The sequence below is a fragment of the Hypanus sabinus genome, chromosome 20 (genome assembly GCF_030144855.1).
Source record: "Hypanus sabinus isolate sHypSab1 chromosome 20, sHypSab1.hap1, whole genome shotgun sequence".
NCBI lineage: Eukaryota > Metazoa > Chordata > Chondrichthyes > Myliobatiformes > Dasyatidae > Hypanus > Hypanus sabinus.
Window position 1 is genome coordinate 36542877 of NC_082725.1, and position 18346 is coordinate 36561222.

The window sequence follows — 18346 nt, forward strand, 5'->3', positions numbered from 1 at the left end:
TTCCACTGATTCACCACCCTCTGATTAAATAAATTCCTCTTCATCTCTATTCTAACAGGATGCCCTTCTATTTTAAGCCTGTGCCCTCTGGTGCTAGACTCTCCCCACTATAGGAAACGTTCTCTCCATGTCCGCTTTGATTAGATCCTTCAATATTCAATAATTCCATCAATTAGTCCTCATATGTTAACCCTTTTATTGCCTGGATCATTCACATGAACACCCTTTGGATCTCCCCAATATCAGCACTTCCTTTCTTAGATAAGGTCCCCAAAACTGCTCACAATACTCTAACTGCAGTCTGGCCAGAACTTATAAGTCTGCAGCATTGCATCCTTGCTTTTATTTTCCAGTCCTTTCAAAATGAATGCTGACATTGTATTTATACTAGGAAAAAGTTGGAAAGTGTAGTAAAGGGGGCCATATCAATACACTTAGAAAACAACAATATGATTGAGATAAACATCAGAAAATACTGGTAACACTCAGCAAGTCAGGCACTGTTTGTGAAGGAGAAACAGAGTTAATGTTTCAGGTCGAAGTTCTTTTGCTGGATCCTGACACATCTGAGCATGAATCATGAAAGGGGAACCATTTCAACTAATCCACCGGAGTTCTTTCAGGGTGGATTTAGCAGAATAAGTAAGGAGCAACAAATGCAAATGGTGCACGCAGATTTGCAAAACGATTTTGAGAAGTCCTCACACAGGAGACTGGTGAAGAAAGTTAGAGTAAGTTCTATTGATGGTTTTATACTAGTGAGATACAAAGTTAACAGACCAAAAAGGAATAGAAGTATCTAGGTCTTTCTCAGGTTGACAGACTGGCAGAGGAATCTAAAACTAGAGTCTCACAATAAAGGAATGGGGTTGGAATGAAGAGAATTCCTTTCACTTAGCAGCTGATGAATTTTGGGATTTCTCTGCTCCAGACACTGTAGAGAGTCAGTTATTGAAGGCGTTCAAACTAGAGATGATTAGAATTCTGTATTCCAGAGAACTCAGGCGATGAAGCATGTAATAGGAAAATGGGGTTGTGGTTGAACATCAGCCATGCAGTAACCATCACCATTCATCATAATACATGCAATAATCATCACCTTTGTAATTGTCACTTTTCTTTATACTTATTTTATTCAGCAGTTTAGACTCTTAGATTCTTAGACACTTCCATCATAAGAAATATTCCCTGCACATCCATGTTATCAAGGTCTTTCACCATTCAATAGGTTTCAATGAGATCACCCCCATTCTTCTGAATTCTCATGAATACAGGAACCATCAGATCCTCCATTTTTATGAATCTCCTTTGGACCGTCACCAGTTTCAGCACATCCTTTCTAAAGTAAGTGGCTCAATCCTGCTCACAATATTCCAAGTGAGGCCTCACCACTGCTTTATAATGTTTCAGCATTACATCTATGCTTTTATACTCTAGTCCTCTTGAAATGAATGCTAACATTGCATTTGCCTTCCTCACCAGTAACTCAGCCTGCAGATTAATATTTACGGAATCCTGCACAAGTCTCTCAAGTCTCCTTGCCCCTCAGTTTTTTTGTATTTTCTCTTGATTTACAAAGAAGTCAACCCTTTCATTTCTTCCATCAAAGTGCATGACCATACACTTCCTAACACTGTGTTCCACCTGCCATTTCATTGCCCATTCTCCTAACCTTTCTGTTTTTCTGTAGCCTCTCTACTTCCTCAAAACTACCTGCCCCTCCACCCACCTTAATATTGTCTGCAAACTTTGCAACAAAGTCATCAATTCCATCATCCAAATCATTGACATATAATGTAAAAAGAATCAGTTCTAACACAGACCCCTGAGGGACACCATTAGTCACCAGCAGCCAGCTTGAAAAGGCTCCCTTTATTCCCAAACTTTGCCTTCTGCCAATCACACACTGCTTTATCCATGCTAGAATCGTTCCTGTAATACCATGGGCTCATAACTTGTTAAGTGGCTTCATGTGTGGCACCTTGTCAAAGGCCTTCTGAAGATCCATCTACACAACATCAACCGATTTTCCTTTGTCTATCCTATTTGTTATTTCTTCAAAGAATTCCAGCAGATTTGTCAGGCAAGAATTTCTCTTCAAGAAACAATGCTGAATATGGCCTACTTTATCATATGCCTCCAAGTATCCTGATACCTCATCCTTAATAATCGACTCCAACATGTTCCCAGCCACTGAGGTCAGACTAACTAGCCTTTGGTTTCCTTTTTGTCTGTCTCTCTCCCTTCTTAAAGAGTGGAGTGATATTTGCAGTGGTCCAGTCTTCTGGAACCATTCCAAAATCCAGTGATTCTTGGAAGTTCATTACTAATGCCTCCATGATCTCTTCAGCCACCTCTTTCAAAACTCTAGGGTGTACACCATCTGGTCCAGATGACTTATCTATCTTTAGACCTTTCAGTTTCACAAGAACCTTCTCTTTAGTTACAGTAACTTCTCACACTTCCTGTCTCCCGACACCTGGAACTTCCACCTTACTGCTAGTGCCTTCCACAGTAAGGGTGCAGACTTCCTGGTATGTGATCTGAAACGTGATGGTTGCACCATGCTGTGGTGATTGTGAGTCAGTTTAGGGGTGGGGTTCTTGTTTTGGGCTGATCTTGATTGGCATTGTTGCTTAAATTTTTTATGTGGGTTCTCAAGACAATACTTCTCCCTCTAAAAAAAAAATTAGTTTTTATTCAGAAGTCAATTTTATTATCTGATGCAAATATTCTGCAGTATTACATATTAAATATTCTAATCATTCTGAACAAAGATCTTTCTCCTCATTTATTAATGGTTGCCTATATTTATTTCCCTCAATTTGATATCTCAATGAAGAAAGTTCTGTCAAATTCTCTCAATCCCATGTTCCACTGGGAGTTGTTTTGTATGCTAAATATTCTAATAAGGTTGCAGTTTTTAATTTAAATTGCTTTCCAAAAGAGGTGAAGGCTTGATGACAAAATGCGCTAAAACCTCATAGTTGTTTTCTTGAATGTCGTATTGAAAGGCTCTGATCACAGTTGTGAGAGTGGTTATTCTGAAAATGTTGGAGAAATCATCCATGTCGTTCACATTCTGGAGCTCTGATCAACAAGATCAGCGTGAGTTCTTCTCATGTTGTGTTGCTTCAGCTGCCTAAAGAAGGTTGAGGTGAACAACAGTAAGGACAGGGTCAAAAACAGCTGCTTCAGAAAAAACATGTAGTGTCACTAGAATGAATGGATTAGAGCAACAGAGTCTGCAAAGAAGCCACTTCTACCTTATAAAGGCCACAGATAGAAGATAGGCTGGCTCAGCTAGATTCTCAGGGTTACCTGATGCCTCAGGTCATGGTGCGACCACCAGATTCAAGAACGGGTTCCATTTCAATAGGTTTCAATAAGTACATTTAATGTCAGAGAAATGTATACCATGTACATCCTGAAGTTCTTTAAATGTTAGAACCTCAAAGCCCACCCTCCAACTCCCCCCATCCATGCACAAGCAGCAACAAGGCAATGACCCCCCCACCCCCACCAGCAAAAAAGCATCGGCACCCCCATCAAGCACTCCAGCATGCAGTAAAGCATCAATAAAGGCACAGACTTGCAGTACCCCAAAGACTACTCATTCACGTGGTAATTCAACTTTCCGCAGGATCTCTCTCTCTCCCTAATAAGGGAAAAAAAGCTGTCCCATTTCACAGCGAGAGGGGAGACATAACAAAGCAACTCGCTGATTTATGGTGTTAAAAGTCTGTTGCATCACTTTTTCCGAGCTCTGTACTTTTGGGCATACAGCCAACACCAAGCTCGTTGCTTCTGATCTTCCTTGTTCTCCTGTGACGCATCAGTCAGCAATGGCGGCACCAGCCTTGAATCCGCCTATCTCCAAAGCCACAAAAATCCAGCTTCCTGACTGCATGCTGGTCTTCCAGGCTGCGTCCTTGGCATATTGAGAAGCAGCTGGCCGTGAGGTCCTGGATGTGGGTCCCATTCCTGTAAAGAACCAAAGTCAGAGGGTAACTCCAAAGCACTGGAATGGATCTCTCTTATGCTAAAAGATGAGCTGGCTATCTCCCAATCTATCTCGTCATGGCCCTTGCATTTTATCTACCAGTGTTGTACTTTGTCTGTAACCACAACACTTCTCTTTTTATTACTTCAAGTAATCATGCTTGGCACGATCTGTTTAGGTGGCATGCAAAACAAAAGATCTAACTTGTATCTTGGTACATGTAACAAAAATAAACCAACGTCAAAAGGATGGGGAGTGGAATTATCTGAAGAACACTCAATAACTTTCATTTATTCAATACTTATCCAACACACCAGATGATGAAAAACTCTCCGGGTGGTTAAGATTTTGTTGAAGAATCTACTAACAACTCATAGGAGGTGGGAAAAGGCTAGAGAAAAAAAAAGGAAAACAGAAGAGATTTTAGAAATTCCAAGCAGTATCTGTCCATTATAACATAGAAGGTAGAAAAACAAGAGAATTGTTCTAATTCCTTTGGAGATTTCTGACATATACTTATGACAAAATATCCAAGATTCCAGATCTTTTTATTTCAGGTGTGAGCTGGCTGTCAGATGACTAGAGCTACTCCCATCCATCTCAGTTCTTGAGAACAGCAAGGAACCCCAGCAACGAGGTATATGAATGCTCTGAAGAGAGTCACAAAATCACCTGAATGTTGACAATGGGATCCATGCAGGTAAATAGAATTGGCAAGCATCGGTTTCTGAAATAATTCTGTAACCTGTGCAATATTGCACAGCAGAGATAATTATACATGCAGGAGGAGGAAAGAGTTCATCAGGCACCTGCAGATGAGGAGAAGAAGGATGTTGTCAGATGCATCACTTAACCAGCTGCCTAAGGTATATTGCCATTTTCCACAAATGAGAAAAGTAAGTGGAATTCTTTATTCCTTTGACCACAGTTCATACTCCCTTTGCTTTTAGACTTTTAATCTCTGTGCATTTATCTTTCTTTCTTTCTTTTTTGAAATTTATTGAATTCAATCTGCCACCCCCAGAAACCCCAGCCTAATCACAGGACAATTTACAATGACCTATTAACATGTCTGGAGGTGTCTGGAGTATATCTGGAGGTGGTCTTTGTTGATCTGGATTCAGCTAAGAGATGACTTGAAGTTTTACAGAGATGCCCAATCTCTTCGTGGCAGGCTTGATTCTCTAAGCTATTGATTCACAGTGATAAAGTTGGATTTCTCCACAAGCACAAACAGAGGCATAACATTACTATGTTTGAGTAAATGAATTACAAAACAGGCAGATATGAGGTAATGCATTTTGCACTACAAAAACAACGAAAGAATATTTACTAGATAATGAAAAATTGGTAGGTATAGAGGACTAGAAAGAGCTAAGTTTCATAGAAATAGATGAAAACTTTTATTTAAAAAGATTTAAAAGCATAGTCAGGAAGACTAATCTGATACTTGTATTTGTATTCAGAGTCTGAAGTATAAAGGAATACTTCTCGCAGTCATACAAAGCACCAGTCGGTTCATTCTGTGCTTCTATGGAGAGTTGCTGACAACACAAATTAGTGGGAGAGAATGAGGTACAGATTTAGCAAAATAACATATGAAATTCAAGAATTATATCTTGGAGAGATTACTGAAAGTAATGTAGTATTCTCCAGAAGTTGGAAGCTTATATGTTGAGCTGATTGACATTTTCAAAATATTAAAGAGAACCAAGTGTTGATAATAACTGTTTCATCTTTTTCTGGCATGTAAGATGAGAATCATAGAATTCAAAGAGCACCAAATGATGCCTCTCTGCACAGCAAATCAGTACCAACTCCTATCAAGCTTTCCTTTTAGTTCCCTGCTGTGCTCTTTCACCATAGGCCTTCAAATCATTCTCTCAAAAATGCCTGATCAATTCTCCTTGAAGAGTGGAGACTCAAAATTAACAGTGCCAATCCTTTGAAAAGCAGATGAGGAGACATTTCCTAATAAGGAAAAGATATAGCCCAAAATTCCCTACCAATAGCAAGTCACTGTTTGTTACTGGCAAGGAATTTTGGGCCATGTCAATGTTAATGTACACGTCACTCTGCACTGCTTTATTGATCACCCCAGTGTTGATTTCCTGCAAAGAGCCAGCCTAATCCTTGATTGAGGCCCTGGAGGTTGGCAAGGGTTTGAATCTGTCAATGCAGTTGCATCTATTGGCTAATAAAATCCACCAACTGGCATTTACCCCAAGGAACCTGGGACATTTAGTTATGTCCCAGATCAGCTTTGATTTTATTGAATGGTGAAACAGGTTCCAGAGGCTAAATAACTTACATCTGTTCCTGCTGGCAAAATTAAAATGGAAAGGACTGGAGTTGAATCACAGCATAGGAGAATTCATATTTTTCCAGATCCCAGTAGTTCATGAACCAGCCCCCTTGCATTACATTTTATGTATATCCAAAGGCTATGTTCCTCCTGGTCACCTCTATAGTTACATCCACTTATAACTTTCTGTTTTAGGAAAATTTATTGTTTTTCCTTCAGACTGCTTTCAGCAGTAGTTACAGTGATGCAACATTGAACCATGGTCCCAGCTTTGCTCTATTACCATAATTTATCCCAAAAGCTTAAAATTGATACTTCTATGCTGCCTCTATGAACAGAGTCGAGTTTCTCTTTTACAAGTGCACATCATATCTCAGAAAGGAAAAATTCAGAGGTCAAAATTAATTGCTTTAATTGAGTCAAATGCTCTTGAGGCAGAAGGAAATGGTTATACCATACATGACAAAGCAGAAACCTTATTAGATATACAATCAGAGACCTAATTAGGCTCTCTTTCTCCAATTATTTAGATGCTGTTTCATCAGTCTTCAGTACTGTAACCATTAATACCGTTGTCTGAATATAAACTATCACTAATTTTGAAATTCAGTCCCAACTCTTAGTGCCTTGCCTGAAGCAATCTAATACCAAATACTATTTTAACATTTTATTCCCATTTTGTCAGACTTGTAACTGTTCAACTCCCCCATAGCTTATTTGTGTCCTCTCATGATATACAGCATAAAGATCTATCACAATGGTCTTCCAATTATGCACGTTTAGTTTTCTAATAGAATTCTGGGGCTAACAAATAACTCTGCACCTTAGAAAACCACAGAATAACTCGTGTACTTTCTACAGAACTGTCTTTTTTCCCCAAAACGAAATATTACAAAATGCATGTTGTCTTATCCTGTTACTCTTACTCTGAGATTCAGGGTTTATCACAGCTGCTTTGTCCCACTTGCAGCCAGCACTATATTTGCCATGTCATTCTGGCTTCTCTTAATATCAGCATTGGATGCATGGATCTCTAATCAAAAATATACTTTTTGCCTATGACAGCTTTTAGATGAATTAATGGACAATCCCAAAGAAATAAATAATTTCAAGTGTTCAACATTCCACATTTGAAAACAAGGATATTGTGCATCCAACCAGTTCAGATAGCGACCAAAGGGTTAACCTTCACACATCTACAGTGTTCATTCCCACAGTCCTGCATTCTCAGACTTCAGCAGAGTAGTTTTCTTTTCTCCATCAGCTGTACTAATTTGGTACTCGACATTATTGCCAGCTATAGTGGAATTATAATGTCAAATGTCTGTCAGTATTTCTGCAGTTACATGCCACAAAGATCAACACTAAGCACCGAGTTTAATTAACACAAGAGCTATTTCTCATTTCCAAGAGTTTTGTTTTCTACTGGAGCTTGAGAGTGAACAGAAATTATATCTTCAGCTCTTCTCTGGGTGCAACTAAATATTATCTTCAGTTTTTAAAGCAAAATTAACCTGCAGTTAGACGTTTTGCACTGATTTACCAAAATGTCATCCAACCATTAACCAGTTTAGATTTTTGTTATGCATTTTTCTCAAATGTTGCCTTTCACTTGCAAAATCCATGAGATATCAGAAAGAAGATATTTTACTGGGTGATAATATCTGAAAAGTGACAAATACAGCACCCGTTATTGCTATTCCAATGCTCATTTACCATCCAGTGACAGCAGAGAGGATTGGAGAATCTAATAACCAATGTGCATCCCTCTATTTCCAAGTCCTCTCTTTCCAACTACCTTCATTAGCTGGATCATTTTTGCCCTGAGCTGAATAGACTTCAAGTTGAGCAGATCCATTGGGATGAGAATCAGGAAGGTACATCTTGGTTAATATACTCTTTCACTTCTCCAAATTCATATCAGGCCAATTTAAACCTTTTCTAATGTTTCATACATCGAGAAAAAATGGGATTTAGGAACATTACCAAAACAAGTGTGGTGAATGCTTCAGATGATAATCTTCAACACAGAGTTGTTCAATAATGGTGCAACTTCTGTCAAATTATTTTACCTTGCATACGGAGATTGGAAAACCCAATATCCCAGGAAATTTAACAGAAATGTGATTTCTATTTATGATCAATGATTGATATCAGAATGGGATTGTGCTATCAAATCTAGGATCAGTTACTATGTCCAACATAGAAACAAGGCATGCAAGAATTGACTTTTTACTAATTCAGCTGTTTTTATTTAAGAAATTGAATTGCAGCGAGTCATGGTTGTTCGGGAGGCTGGAATTAACGTACGCTCTTAAAGCTCTTCATCACAGTGGACATCAGATCCACTGGCCAATAGTCACTAAGATACATTATTTTATTTCTTAGGTATAAGGATGATAGCAATCTTCTTAAGACAGATGAGCATTACAGATAGAAGCAGGGAAAGGTTAAAAATGCCTGCAACATCCGACCAGCTGACCTGCACAAGATTTAAGGACACGGCCAACTCCCTTCACAACCTGGCAGAAAATTCTCACTTCTGTATCTACATACTCCCAAGGTTCACTCTCCAATCTTATTCTATCACCCAATGAAAATGAGGTCTGACAGCCTAGATTTGTAAATGGCTATCTACCAAGACGCGACATACAAAAATGAAACACCTGCAAAAATAAACTCAAGACTTCAACAGGACAAATATTGCAATTCTCTTTTTAAATTAAAAAAATGTACGGAAGATAGGGGAAATAAAATTCAGGTCGTTAAAATAATAAAACAGAAAACTTATCACTGTGCCTCAGAAGCAAAGGCAAAGCTTAAAATAATTTCTGTCCATCCATTCTGTGACTTCTCTCTCTCTCTGCTATCTGCATTATCCTCATTGATAAATGTTCCACTTACTTAAATGAAAGGCAATTCTATCATAAAGCCTGCAGATCCCTCCTTTCCCATCCATATGGATCATTCACAACATTGTTTCAGAAACTAGCACAGGACACATATTCATGTTTGCAAGTTAGTTCAAGCCAGTGATTAATGGTTACTGATCATGTGCTTGCATTCTGGAGCAGCATCAGACTTTGGTACCTGCACGGATATCAGCAACTTAGGAAATTCAATCTGCTCACTGAATTAAATATGAGAAGATTTGATTATCCAAACAGTATTTCAAAATGGTTTGAATGTATCAAATATCATTGAAAATGGTATTTCCACCCTGCCCTTAAATTCACTTGATCCACTTCTGACACCTCTCTCCCCTTTCTCAATCTCTGTCTCCATCTCTGGAGACAAACAGTCTACCGACATCTTTTACAAATCTGCCAATTCCCACAGCTATCTTGACTATATCTCAATGCCTCCAGTAAAAATGTTATTCCCTTTTCTCAGTTCCTTCATCTCTACTGCATTTGTTCCCAGGATAAGGCTTTCCTTTCCAGTTGTCCTCCTTCTTCTTAGAACAGAGTTTCCCTTCCTCCACCATTGACGCCGTCCTATCCCCCATCTCCTTCACTTTCTGGACATCTGCACTCACCTCAGCTGCCCACTGTCTTAACAGTTCTTCTTGTCCTTTTACCTACCACACCATGACCCTCTGCATCCAACAAATCATTCTTCACAACTTCTGCCATCTTCAATGGATCCTACCACCAAACACATCTTTACCTCATCCCCATTCTCCATTTTCCACGGGGATCATTCCCTCCATGATTCCCTTGTCCATTCATCCATCCCACTGATCTCCGTCCTGGCACTTATCCCTGTAAGCAACAGAAATACCAGACCTGCCCATTCACCTCCATTCAGGGTCTCAAACAGTCCTTCCAAGTAAAGTAACACTTCGCCTGTGAATCAATTGGGGCCGTTATTGTATCTGGTGTTGCTGATGCAGCCTCCTCTATATTGGTCAGATCAAATGTAAATTGGGGAATTGCTTTGTTGAGCACCTCTGCTCCTTTTGCTAGATCCATCGACTGTTTATTCATTTCCAAAGATGCTGTCCAATCTACTGAGTTCCTTCAGCACTTTGTGTGTGCTGTCATTAGAAGTGGAGTGATCTGCTGTCAGATTTTAAACATTCAGGACTATAGAAAAACAAGTTATAAATACAAATCTCAGAAGCATCAAAATACTTTAAGCCTTATTTTCTACTATTTTACAAATTGCTGAATATGAAATAACAGAGGAACAATGGTGATTCTTCATTCCATTAAATTGTGAGTGCTTCCTACTTTAGTTCTGCCTGCCTGACTTGGTACCGTACCCTTGGATAAATATGCCTATTAAAATCGGTCTCAACTTTACTATTTCAATAGATCTACCTTTGACTGTTTTTCAATTAATTAGACTTGAATTTCATTTACTAATCTCAATTTATACCCAAGATCTACAAGTTTGGTTCACATAGTCTTTTAGAACTTAACCCTACTTGTCCTCAAATCATCTGAAAAAACACTCATTCTAAATTCAGTATACTTCTCCTGAGTGCTCAGCATTGAAAGTGCTACCTCAGGAGGTTCTCAAACTGTGACAGGTGTAATCCAGGAGACACAAATTTCTGGAGAACATGTAAGAAAAGTTTTGAGGAAATAGGTTTCAATTGACATTTAATGAACTTCAGCCTCTGTACATACAGAGTACAAAGTAAAATTATTATTAAAATATGTATATGCCACCATATGTGAGATAGACTCTTAGCTTCTCACTAATTGGAAAATTCATAGTGTACCTTGTAAGTGTTCAGAATATATCACCTCACCTTTCCATTTCCTGATTGCAATCTGAATGCGCAAAACTATGTCACATGGTGTGCTTGTGTCCTTTTGAAGCTGCTCAACTCACACCAATTACTGTGACAACTGAACATCATCAACAAAGTGGAGAAAGGGCCGCTCTTTGGACTTCTCACAAGAAGAACAATTACTCACTCCACTACACAAACTGTACCCTATTATTAAACAATCATATGGTGATAAAATGTTTTAAAATGTTTCATTGAAACATGTTGTTTATTAAAAGAAAATACACAAGTCATTCAACTGGCAAGGAAGAGAAGTCAAGTTTGTCACATATCCACTGTTGACCATCTCATTTTAACATTTGGATTCTTACAGATTGAATTCTACTATGAGAATACCAGTAGAATGTAAAGTTTCAATGTAGAAACACACAGCTGGTAAATTACAAACATTTTGAAAATGATAGAAATACAAAGTAGGGTAATACGTTTCAGAATTTTTTAACTTGTCATTTGGTTTTCATTCTAGAACATAAAAAGTATAGCAACTATGATTAAAAAGAGGCGGAGGGATTATTTCCCTTTTGTTTCCCTTCCTCCTTACTCAAATTTCTATCATGTGATGCATCGTTACCCAGTTGGCAAGATCCAGGATTCTGGGTGCTTGCCAGCTCTGCCAACTGTCAACTTTTGCAAGGACAACCTGATTTAACTTATCTTCCACTTAACATTCCCTTAGGAGAATGCACTGTGCCCACTCTTGGCACTCAAGTGTCAGCCACAGGAAAATTAGTATCTTCTCCTGGAGGATTTGCTGATATAATCTGTGGCATTGCACATTTGTTGTGCCACCTAATGAGGTCCTATTTTAAGAATAGAATTGATTAGACAGCATACTAAATGCATTCATCAGAGACCAAGGGCTTAGTTTTTTTTTCCATTTTGCACTGACTATAAATAGGACTCAAACCTGGGGGAAATGGTGCACCCACCTTGAAAGCTCAGCTACATAAGGGAGGGTAACAGTGACATGATCTGGGGCCCATCAAAAAAAAAGAGAAGTATTTTAACATGGGAAACTTGAAATATCACACATCAAGAACTGAGATAGTGTAAAGGAAATCATATCAAGTTCATGTTTAATTGTCGTTCAACCATACATGATCTGGTTCCACATCACCAGGTTCAGGAACAGATATTACCCTGCAGCCATCAGGACCCTGACCTGCCATGGATAACTTCACTGACCACAACTCCAAAATGATTCTATGACTAACAGAGTTACTTTCAAGGACTCTTTTAGAACATGCTCTCTGCATATTTTACTTGCACAGCTTGCCTTTTACACATTAGTTGTTTGTCAGCCTTTGTTTATGTATGGTTTTTGGTAATTCTATTGTATTTATTTATTTTTTCCTGTAAGTGTGAAAGAAAATGAATTTCAAGGTAGTATATGGTGACATATACATACTTCAATAATAAATTTACTTTGAACTTTGAATGCATTGTCAATATTAGAAACAACCACAGTGCTACTTTACTTAAAGGTACATCAGCTGCAGATTCAGAGTAAACATACTTCACGGGGGTGTTTTTTTTAAGCACAATCTATCAGATTGCCACCATCTTTTAGCAGCAAGTGAAATGTGCCAAGGACTGACCGTGAATACTCATTGAGACCACGCAACTGAAAACTTCACACCTTAACCAAGTTGGATTGTAGACCAAGTTTATAATGTCAAAGCTAAGGCATGAAACCAGCTTCTGGAATAAAGCCATTTTTAGTCCCATGAATAATTAGGACAAAGTAGAGCCTAGAAATAGATTTACTGGGGAAATCAATTCTCATAATCTACTGCATTATTGGAACAGATATTGTTGTTTTCTTTCCTGATTCCACCTTCCAGGTCATTCTCTCTTCATGCTGTAGCCATCAGTGAGGAAGTACAGAAACCATAGGTTCCACAACACCAGGTTCAGGAACAATTATTACCGCTCAAACCAGCAGGGGATAACTGCATGCAACTTCACTCACCCCAACACTGAAATAATTCCACAACTTATGGACTCACTTTCAAGGATCCACGACCGCACGTTTTTTGGTGTTTACTGCTTATTTGCTTTTTATTATTGGTTTGTTTGCTTTTCTTCTTTCTGTATTTGCACAGTTTGTTGTCTTTTGCACATTGTTTGTACTTGTTGTGTACACTTTTTCATTTATTCCACAGTGTTTCTTTGTTTTTGCTGTGAATGCCCACAAGAAAATGAATCTCAACATATTATATGGTGACATACAGTATATGTACTTTGATAATAAGTTTACTTTGAGCCTTGCACTCTTCTGGAGAGCAATTTATCGCAAACTTTCCAAGTTAAGTATTCCTCCATGTATAAAACATATCCCAGAGGAACAATGTGCAGATTCCCTTGCCAGCTTTGCACAAAGCCACAGAGGAGCTAATGTTCGTGCTTACATGAAAGCACTGGCATCATCAGCTCCAAGCTCTTGTGTGCAATCATTCTGAAATCAGGCATTAGCAGCAGAATCACTGAGGGTGCTATGAAGCATGGTTACCCTTGGGTGCTGGGTGAATGATGGAGCAGCAAGCCGTCCAATGTTTTCATGGGTTTTTAGGCTGTGGAACAAGGCATAATAAGCAGGGTTTTGTTTGGGGGAGGGGGAATAATGACAAGTGTTGTCAATCAGAAATACAGAATGAAGTGCTTGGTTTACACAAAAACAATCATGGGACCTACTGTAGTCAGGATGAATTAAATGGAAGTCCTTCAAGTGATGTTGGAGAAAGTGTTCATCCTCCAGCCAATGTATCCTCCTGTGATCAAGTCCTGGGCCACTTACAAATCAATATTCATGCCACAATATTGCTGCAGTGCAGTAGCTTGCCAATTGACCTCACTGCCTCATGCCGGCAGCCTCAGTGGCTGAATGAATTTCTGTCCACACAGAGGACTGCAAAATTGTGAAACCTTACAGCTAAAACTGAGGGCAATAATAGAAACATAGAAAACCTACAACACAATACAGGCCCTTCGGCCCACAATGCTCCACCAAACATGTACGAACTTTAGAAATTACCTAGTGTTACTCATAGTACTCTATTTTTCTAAGCTACATGTACCTACCCAGGAGACTCTTAAAAGACTATACCGTATCCACCTCCACCACCGTTATTGGCAGCCTCACCGCTCTCTGCTTAAAAAACTTACCCCTGATGTCTCCTCTGTACCTACTTCCAAGCACCTTAAAACTGTTAGTCATTTCAGCCCTGGAAAAAAGCCTCTGACTATCCACACGGTCAATGCCTGTCATCATCTTGTACCACCTCTATCAGGTCACCTCTCATCGTCATGTCGCTCCAAGGAGAAAAGGCCAAGTTCACTCAACCTATTCTCATAAGGCATGCTCCCCAATCCAGGCAACATCCTTGTAAATCTCCTCTGCACCCTTTCAATGTTTTCCACATCCTTCCTGTAGTGAGGTTACCAGAACTGAGCACAGTACTCCAAGTGGGGCCTGACCAGGGTCCTATATAACTGCAACATTACCTCTCAGCTCCAAAACTCAATCCCACAGTTGATGAAGGCCAATACACCGTATGCCTTCTTAACCACAGAGTCAACCTGCACAGCAGCTTTGAGTATCTTATGGACTCAGACCCCAAGATCCCTCTGATCCTCCACACTGCCAAGAGCCTTAACATTAGTACTAACTATCATGCCATCATATTTGACCTACCAAAACGAATCACCTCACACTTATCTGGGTTGAAATCCATCTGCCACTTCTCGGCCCAGTTTTGCATCCTATCAATGTCCCGCTGTAACCACTTACATCCCTCCACACTATCCACAACACCCCCAACCTTTGTGTCATCAGAAAATTTACTAGCCCATCCATCAACTTCCTCATCCAGGTCATTTATAAAAATCATGCAGAGAAGGGGTCCCAGAACAGATCCCTGAGGCACACCACATGTCATCAACCTCCATGCAGAATAAGTCCCGTGTACAACCACTCCTTGTATTCTGTGGGCAAGCCCAATTTGGATCCACAAAGCAATGTCCCATTGGATCCCATGCCTTCTTACTTTCTGAATAAGCCTTGCATGGGGTACCTTATCAAATGCCTTGCTCAAATCCATATACACTACGTCTACTGTTCTACCTTCATCAATGTGTTTAGTCACATCCTCAAAAATTTCAATTAGGCTCAAAAGGAATGACCTGCCTTTGACAAAGCCATGCTGACTATTCCTAATCATATTATGCCTCTCCAAATGTTCATAAATCCTGCCTCTCAGGATCTTTTCCATCATCTTACCAACCACTGAAATAAGACTCAGTTGCCTATAATTTCCTGGGCTATCTCCACTCCCTTTCTTGAATAAGGGAACAATATTTGTAACCCTCCAATCCTCCAAAAACCCCTGTCCCCATTGATAATGCAAAGATCATTGCCAGAGGCTCAGCAATCTCCCGCCACGCCTCCCACAGCAGTCTGGGGTACATCTCATCCAGTCCTGGAGACTTATCCAACTTGATGCTTTTCAAAAGCTCCAACGCATCCTCTTTCTTAATGTCTATATGCTCAAGCTTTTCAATCCGCTGTAAATTATCCCTTCAATCGCCAAGATCCTTTTCCGTAGAAAAGGAAATACTAATCAGCTTAGTGGTAGAATTCCCAGCCTATTAGCTATCCTGATTCATTGAATATCCGCTGTCAACTAGCTGGCAAGAACATGGTGAGTCATTAGGAAGCCCTAATTGTTTGACCTTTGGACCTTCTGACTGAGAAATTGAGAGCCGGCTTCAATAAGTTCCTAGCAGACTTCTGTAAAAAAGATTTTACAGCTCAAAAGTGTCTTACACTATCAAACACCCTCGTAATTTAGGACTTCGGTTAGCAGCCTTTATCCTAACCTTAGTTATAAGATAGAAAGACTGAGGAAATGTTCTGAATTCTGTAAATAACTAACGCAGTTTCAATCAACACCTCTGTACTGACCATAAGTTACTTTGTCACAAGTGCTTGTAATCAGCCCATTCTCCATTAATGTTCTATTAAACTAGTAGAGGATACTTATCAGTTACAAGGATTCAGAGATGCAGTTTCTTACTTGCATCCAAGTGATGCTTCATTAAACTGGAAATGCGCATGATTTGATCATCGGAAATCTGCTCCAAGGACAGAATGACTCCGTGTCTCAAAATTATGTGATAAATAGCTTTAATAGAAATAGAAATAACATATTCTGAAGCATTTGCATTATTAAATATTTTGACTTGTAATGTATAATCAAGGTCACAATAAATATTGTAGGTATCAGAGTAAATCTATGTGAAAGCCATGTTTCAGCATGTCTAATACTGATTGGATTTCTCTCTAAGAAGTTTTCTCTGTTGGAAGTTTGGTTAACTGACCTTCAGTGCTTGACAGGCATAAATAAACTTAATGTTTTACATCATTAATTTTAACTTTTCAATTTGTCAATTAAGGATGCCCATTGAGAAACAAAAACCTGGAAATTCTACTGCAGACAGCAAGAGTTCTGTGCACCGAGTAATGGGATTTTATTAAAATGCAGTTTTGTGGCCATTACACTGGAAGCACAATTGCTATTTGGTGCAGTTGACATCAGAGCATGCATTGCAGGCATACAACACAGCTGTGTATGAGGCCGATGGGTCACGTGTGATAACGAGCTTGCAGTGTATGTCTTGACATCATTTTGTTCAGTGTATTTAGGCTTATCCCATTGCACATTGGAAGGAGAGCAGAGGATTTCTATGGTAGAAAAAAGGCTAATATTACCTAGTTCACAACTGAAATGTGAAGTTTCCATGTTTTTCTAGATAGGTTTAGAACTTAGAAAATGGAAGTGTACAGCACAGTAACAAGCCCTTTGGCCCATACTGTTGGGCCAAACTAATTAAAGTAGTAATCAAATGCCCAACTAAACTGATCCATTCTGCCTACGTAGTGTCCATATCCTTCCATTTCCCATACATCTAGGTGCCTAAGGATTTCTTGAGTATTTCCATTGTAGTTGCTTCCAAGACCATCCTAGGCAGAATATTTTATCTGCCCACCATTCTGATAAGAATTGCCCCGTACATCTCCTTTGAACCTAACCCTTTTCACCCTAATGCTTGCCGCTTGATATTAGACATTTCAAACCTGGAAAAACAGATGCTGGTTATCGACTTCATCTATGCCTCTCATAACCTTAGAAACCTCCATCTGATTTCACCTCAGTTTCGGCTGCTCCAGACAAGACAGCATTATCCAACCTGCGTCGCCACTTTCAGTGTGCTATGGACTTGAATCCCAAGATCCCTTGGCACATCAACTGATATGTGTGTGTGTGTGTGTGTGTGTGTGTGTGTGTGTCTGTATGTAGTGTGAAAATAGGAAATAAAAGAGAAAGTAGTGAGGTAGTATCCATGGATTCAATGTCCATTCGGATATTGGGTGGCAGAGAGGAAGAAGCTGTTCCTGAATCTTGGGATGCAACAGAGGCTAGTGCCAATGATGGAGTTGGCTAATTTTACAACTCTCTGCAGCTTATATCAATCCTATGTAGTAGCCGTCCTATACCAGATAGTGATGCAGTCAATGCTCTCAATGTTACTTCTGTAGAAATTTGTGAGTGTTTTTGGTGACATACCAAATCTCCTCAAACTCCTAATGAAATATAGTCAATATAGTGTTGACTTCTTTATAGCTGCATCGACATATTGGGTCCAGGTTAGGTCCTCAGAGATATTGACACCAGGGAACTTGGAATTGCTCACTCTTACTCCTTATGATTCCTCTGTCACCAGGTTCAGATATGTCCCAAGTGCGGAGTGAGAGACACTGAAGTGGGATTGATAGTCCACAGACTTTAGTGCAAACAGTGTTAAAGGGAAAAGAAAACAATAAATGCTAGGCCAAACAGGGCTGCTAACTAAGACTCTCAAATGGAAAACTGAAGCCTACACTGCGGCTGAAAAGAACAGCTAAAAAGATAAAACAAATCCCGCTGCACTTCAGAGTCAGCTGACTCGACAGTCCAATTTCCCAGACAAGGCTGAAGGCAAACAGACAGCGAAGCCTTGCTGTGCTGTGTCCAAGTCTCGACAAGCACTGGAATGAATGGAGTTAAATACTATCAGAATTAAATAATAATTAGCTGGCATGTGCACATTCACAAGCGCAATTGTCGAATCTGCTGCACTCCCGAATCCGTGTTTGTGACACCCTCTATGAGAACTAGTGTGTGTTCCCTAGTTT